The sequence below is a fragment of the Arachis ipaensis genome, chromosome B1 (assembly GCF_059453495.1).
Source record: "Arachis ipaensis isolate K30076 ecotype BB chromosome B1, ASM5945349v1, whole genome shotgun sequence".
Taxonomy (NCBI): Eukaryota; Viridiplantae; Streptophyta; class Magnoliopsida; order Fabales; family Fabaceae; genus Arachis; species Arachis ipaensis.
In genome coordinates, this window is record NC_142436.1 from 97,022,593 (window position 1) to 97,028,592 (window position 6,000).

At 40.6% G+C, this 6,000-nt stretch overlaps 1 non-coding gene across 1 annotated transcript; it reads left to right on the top strand.

Annotated features, from left to right (window-relative positions):
* Positions 1–539: 539 nt before the first annotated feature.
* LOC148577581 (small nucleolar RNA R71) lies at positions 540–643 on the top strand. Its single transcript, XR_015903819.1, has one exon. It is a non-coding gene; the product is annotated as a small nucleolar RNA R71 (small nucleolar RNA).
* The last annotated feature ends 5,357 nt before the right edge of the window (positions 644–6,000 follow it).

Here is a 6,000-nt window from a genome sequence, read left to right on the forward strand (position 1 = left end):
TGGCTTGGTATGATCTTTGGTTGGAGTTTTGGTATGTGGAATTGTTATGTTGGTTGTGGTTGTAAGGTTTGTGGTTTTGTGGTTGGGTTTGTTGGTTCCCCCACCCAAAGTTTGGGTGATTTTTCCATCCTGGGTTGTAAGTGTTGGAATGTGGATCATATGATTGCCTTTGTTGGTTTCCCACATAGTTGGCCTCTTCCCAATCACCTCCTTCAATGCTTACTTCCTCTTGATCTTGTGTGTGTATTGCAGCCACTTGCTTTGTTTCTAATTGCCTGGTAAGCTCTGCTAGTTGCTTGGCAAACACCTTGTTTTGGGCTAGAATTGTATCAACATGGTTCAGCTCCATGACTCCCTTAGTGTTGTGCCTTTCTGATGCATAGTAGTACTCATTCTCAGCCACTGTCTCAATCACCTCAATGGCCTCTTCCACAGTCTTTTTCCTGTTCAATGAACCTCCTGATGAATGGTCTACAGCCTTCCTTGATTCATAAGAAAGTCCATCATAGAAAATATGCAATTGCACCCAATCATGGAACATGTCTGGTGGGCATTTCCTTGTCAAGTCCTTGAATCTCTCCCATGCCTCGTAGAGAGTTTCACCATCTTGTTGTCTAAAAGTTTGAACCTCAGATCGAAGCCTATTGACCTTTTGTGGGGGGTAGAAACGTGCCAGAAACTTGCTTTCCACCTCATCCCATGTTGTTAGACTCCCCCTTGGGAATGATTCCAGCCATTTAGCTGCTTTGTCCCTAAGTGAAAATGGGAACAAAAGCAGTTTATAGGCATCTTCCTGGACTCCATTGGACTTCACAGTGTCACAAATTCTCAGGAATTTTGTGAGATGTTGGTTGGGATCTTCATTAGCACTTCCACCAAATGAACAATGATTCTCCACAAGTGATATTAGCTGTGGTTTGAGTTCAAAGTTGTTGGCCTGAATGGGTGGTTTCTGGATGCTGCTACCACAATTCCCAGAGGTTGGGTTTATGTATGAACTAAGAACCCTCCTCTCAGGAATGGCATTGTTTCCATCAGCTCTCTCATGGTTGTGAACTTCTCTATCCATGTTGAGATCTAAAGCTTCCTCAAAATTGTCCTCAGATTCTCCTTCAGATTCCTCTTCTCCCACTACTCTCTTCCCTCTTGCTTCCCTTCTCAGTCTATGAAGGGTCCTCTCTGGTTCGGTATATGGAGGAGTTGATGTCTCTCCTCTCCTACCTGTCATACAAGAACACAGCACAGGCACAAACAAGTGAAATACTCTTGGTTAATGGAAGAGTATGGAAGAGTATAAGTTAGAACCCATGGATGGCCATTCCTGAGATCTGGAAAGTCTAAACCTTGTCTGTGGTATTCTGAGTAGGATCCGGGAAGGGATGGCTGTGACAAGCTTCAAACTCGCGAGTACTGGGCGTAGTGACAGCGCAAAAGGATAGTAAATCCTATTCCAGTATGATCGAGAACCGACAGATGATTAGCCATGCAGTGACAGCGCATTGGACCATTTTCACAGAGAGGATGGGATGTAGCCATTGACAACGGTGATGCCCTACATACAGCTTGCCATGGAAAGGAGTAGGAATGATTGGATGAAGACAGCAGGAAACCAGAGGTTCAGAGGAACAAAAGCATCTCTATACGCTTATCTGAAATTCTCACCAATGAATTACATAAGTATCTCTATCCTAATCTATGTTTTATTTATCTTTTAATTATTAAAACACTATATCCATTTGAATCTGCCTGACTGAGATTTACAAGGTGACCATAGCTTGCTTCAAGCCGACAATCTCCGTGGGATCGACCCTTACTCACGTAAGGTTTATTACTTGGACGACACAGTGCACTTGCTGGTCAGTTGTGCGAAGTTGTTACAAAGAATTAAGATTATGAACGTGCGTATAAAGTTTTCAGCGCCGTTACCATAGAATGGAACCGTCACGATTTCTGCGCACCACTCTACCTTCTTGTTACAAAAGTGGGATCCTTGGTCGCTCACGATTGCTTGTGGCGACCCATAACGGCACACAATGTGATTCCTAATAAAAGAGACAACAGCATTGGCGTCGTGGCGCACAAATTGTGAATCACACTTTTCACAATTCGTACCACTAACCAGCAAGTGCACTGGGTCGTCCAAGTAATACCTTACGTGAGTAAGGGTCGATCCCACGGAGATTGTCGGCTTGAAGCAAGCTATGGTTATTTTGTAATTCTTAGTCAGGAAGTCAATGATAAGAGTGATTATAATTATGAAGAGTAAAAAGCATAAATTAAATAATACTTGTTATGCAGTAATGGAGAACAGACTGAGGTTTTGGAGATGCTCTGTCTTCTGAATCTCCGCTTTCCTACTATCTTCTTCTTCACGCACGAAAGACTCCTTCCATGGCAAGCTGTATGTTGGTGGATCACCGTTGTCAATGGCTACCATCCATCCTCTCAGTGAAAATGGTCCAAATACGCTGTCACCGCACGGCTAATCATCTGTCGGTTCTCACTCATATTGGAATAGGATCCATTGATCCTTTTGCGTCTGTCACTATGCCCAGCACTCGTGAGTTTGAAGCTCGTCACAGTCATCCCTTCCCAGATCCTACTCGGAATACCACGGACAAGGTTTAGACTTTCTGGATCTCAGGAATGGCCACCAATAGTTCTAGCCTATACCACGAAGACTCTGATCTCACGGATTCGAATGCTCTGTTGTCAGTAGATACAATTAAACGCGTGAACCAGGAATCAAAGAGATACACACTCAATCTAAGGTAGAACGAAAGTGGTTGTCAGGCACGCGTTCATGGGTTGAGAATGGTGATGAGTGTCACGGATCATCACATTCATCATGGTTAAGTGCGAGTGAATATCTTAGAACAGAGACAAGCGTGTTTGAATAGAAAAAAGAAGTAATTGCATTAATTCATCGAGGCACAGCAGAGCTCCTCACCCCTAATCATGGAGTTTAGAGACTGATGCCATAGAGATACAATATAAAATGTGAAAATGTCATGAGGTACATAGTAAGCCTCTAAAAGTTGTTTAAATACTAAACTAGTAACCTAGGTTTACAGAAAATGAGTAAACTACGATAGATAGTGCAGAAATCCACTTCCGGGGCCCACTTGGTGTGTGCTGGGGCTGAGACTTGAGCTTTACACGTGCCTAGGCTGTTTCTGGAGTTAAACGCCAGGTTGTAACCTGTTTTGGGCGTTTAACTCCAACTTGTAACCTGTTTTTGGCGTTTAACGCCAGAATAGGGGAGAGAAAGCTTTTTGCCTCTTGAATAGTTTTGGCATCTCACTTTATCCATTGAATTTTAGAATGATTGGCATCTATTGGAACTCAGAATTCAGATAGTGTTATTGATTCTCCTAGTTCAGTATGTTGATTCTTGAGCACAGCTACTTTATGAGTCTTGGCCGTGGCCCTAGGCACTTTATTTTCCAGTATTACCACCGGATACATAAATGCCACAGACACATAATTGGGTGAACCTTTTCAGATTGTGACTCAGCTTTGCTAGAGTCCCCAATTAGCCGCTTAGGCCAGGATTTTATTCCTTTAGGCCCTCCTATCCACTGATGCTCAAAGCCTTGGATCCTTTTTATTACCATTGCCTTTTGGTTTTAAAGGCCATTGGCTTTTTGCTCTTGCCTTTTGGTTTAAAGAGCTTTTGGCTTTTTCTGCTTGTTTTTTCTTTTTCTTTTTTTGTTCCGCAAGCTTTTGTATTCACTGCTTTTTCTTGCTTCAAGAATCATTTTTATGATTTTTCAGATTATCAAATAACATGTCTCCTTTTCATCATTCTTTCAAGAGCCAACATATTTAACATTCATAAACAACAATATCAAAAGACATATGCGCTGTTCAAGCATTCATTCAGAAAACAAAAAGTATTGTCACCACATCAAAATAATTAAACTAGTTTCAAGGATGAATTCGAAACCATGTACTTCTTGTTCTTTTGTAACTAAAACATTTTTCATTTAAGAGAGGTGATGGATTCATAGGATGTTTATAACTTTAAGGCATAGAATCTAATCTTTATTTATTTAATAATATAAATTAGGCATAAAAGCAGACACTTAGCAATAAAAGAAAAGAATGTAAAGACATAAAAACAAATGACTCTAATTTTAATACTCATATACATCTTAAAATAGATAAAAGGTTATCATAGAGTTAGGACTCAACAACCTTTGCTTTGGGAGGTAGATGCCTCTTTAGTCTGTGAGGTGCTTGGCCCTTCAAGAGATAGCTTCTGGCGCTTCAGCTCTTTCAGTTCACGCCCTTGCTCTTCTTGTTCCCTAAGCAGTTTGCAGAGCATGCTGTTTTGATTTTGCTGTTCTTCCTTCAGTTGATCTATAGCTTCTTGCAACTTGGTGATAGATGCTTCTAGGCGCCCCCAATATTCAAATTGATGAATTTCCGGGAGGAACTCCTATGCTCTCCTCTTGATGGGGTCGTCCTGCACTTGTCCTTCCATTAACTTTTTGGTGATTGGTTGCTCAACTGAGATATACTCATCTACTCCCATTTTTACCCCAGCATCTTTACATAACAAAGAGATCAAGCTTGGATAAGCCAATTTGGCATCTTTGGAGTTCTTGTTTGCAATTTTGTAAAGCTCACAAGAAATCAGCTGATGAACTTCCGTTTCTTTTTCCAGCATGATGCAATGAATCATCACAGCTCTTTTGATGGTGACCTCAGAGCAGTTGCTAGTGGGCAGTATAGAGCGCCTAATAAAGTCCAGCCAGCCTCTGGCGACTGGTTTGAGATCTCCTCTTTTGAGTTGGTTTGGGACACCCTTTATGTTGGTTGTCTATTTGGCTCCAGGGAGGCATATGTCCTCTAGAATTTTGTCCAAGCTCTGATTTGGTCTCATCATTCTTATATTAAAGGAGTCTAGGTCATCTTGCAGTTGAGGCAGCTTGAAGATCTCCCTTATTTTGTCAGGGTGGGTGTGAACAATCTTCTCTCTGACCAGAGTTCGATAGTCATAGAATGCGGTTCTAGCTATTCTCTGCCTGTCTGTTTGCCACAGATTAGAGTAGAATTCCTGAACCATGTTTCTTCCCACCTTTGTTTCAGGATTAGCTAGGACTTCCCAGCTCCTGTTTCGAATTTGCTCTTGGATCTCCGGATATTCGTCTTCTTTCAGATCAAATTTAACTTCCGGGATCACTAACCTTAGACCCATTATTTTGTAGTAATGGTCTGAATGTTCTTTGGTTAAGAACTTCCCTTGATTCCAAAGTGGTTTTGGAATATTCTCTTTCTTGCCTCTTGAGTTGGTTTGTTTTCCCTTAGGAGCCATGATCATGGTGGGTATTGGCTTAGTGATCACGGATAAACACACCAAACTTAGAGGTTTGCTTGTCCTCAACCAAAAAAAAAGAAAGGAGAGGGATAGAGGGAGAGCCAAGTTTGAATTGTGGAAGAGAGGGGGAGGCCGAATGAGGATTTAAAGGGAAGAGGGGTGGATTTTCGAAAATTTTTTAAAAAGATATGATAGAAGATGTGATTTGGAAAGGATAAGTATGATAGGAAAAGATTTAATTTAAGATTGAAAATATATGAAAGATATTTGAAAAATATAGATTTGTTCTAAAAATGTTGTGAAGATTTGAAAAAGATATTGATGAGTTTGAAAAAAAATTTGAAAAAGATAGATTTGTCTTGAAAAATATTTGAGAAGAGGTTGAAGAAGAATTGAGAAAGATTTAATTTTAGGATTAAGATATTTTAAAAATTTTTGGAAAAGTTTGAAAATTGAAAGTTTGGGAATATGTTTATGCAAGAAAAATGGATGGATATATGAAATTTTGAAAAAAAAAATGAAGTTGGGAACAAAAACTTCCTCCCCTCCATAATCCTGGCATTAAACGCCCAACTGCTGCTTGTTTTGGGCGTTTAACGCCCATCTGTAGCCTATTCTGGGCATTTAACGCCCAGCTGTTGCTTCTGGCTGGCGTTAAACGCCAGAAATCTTTC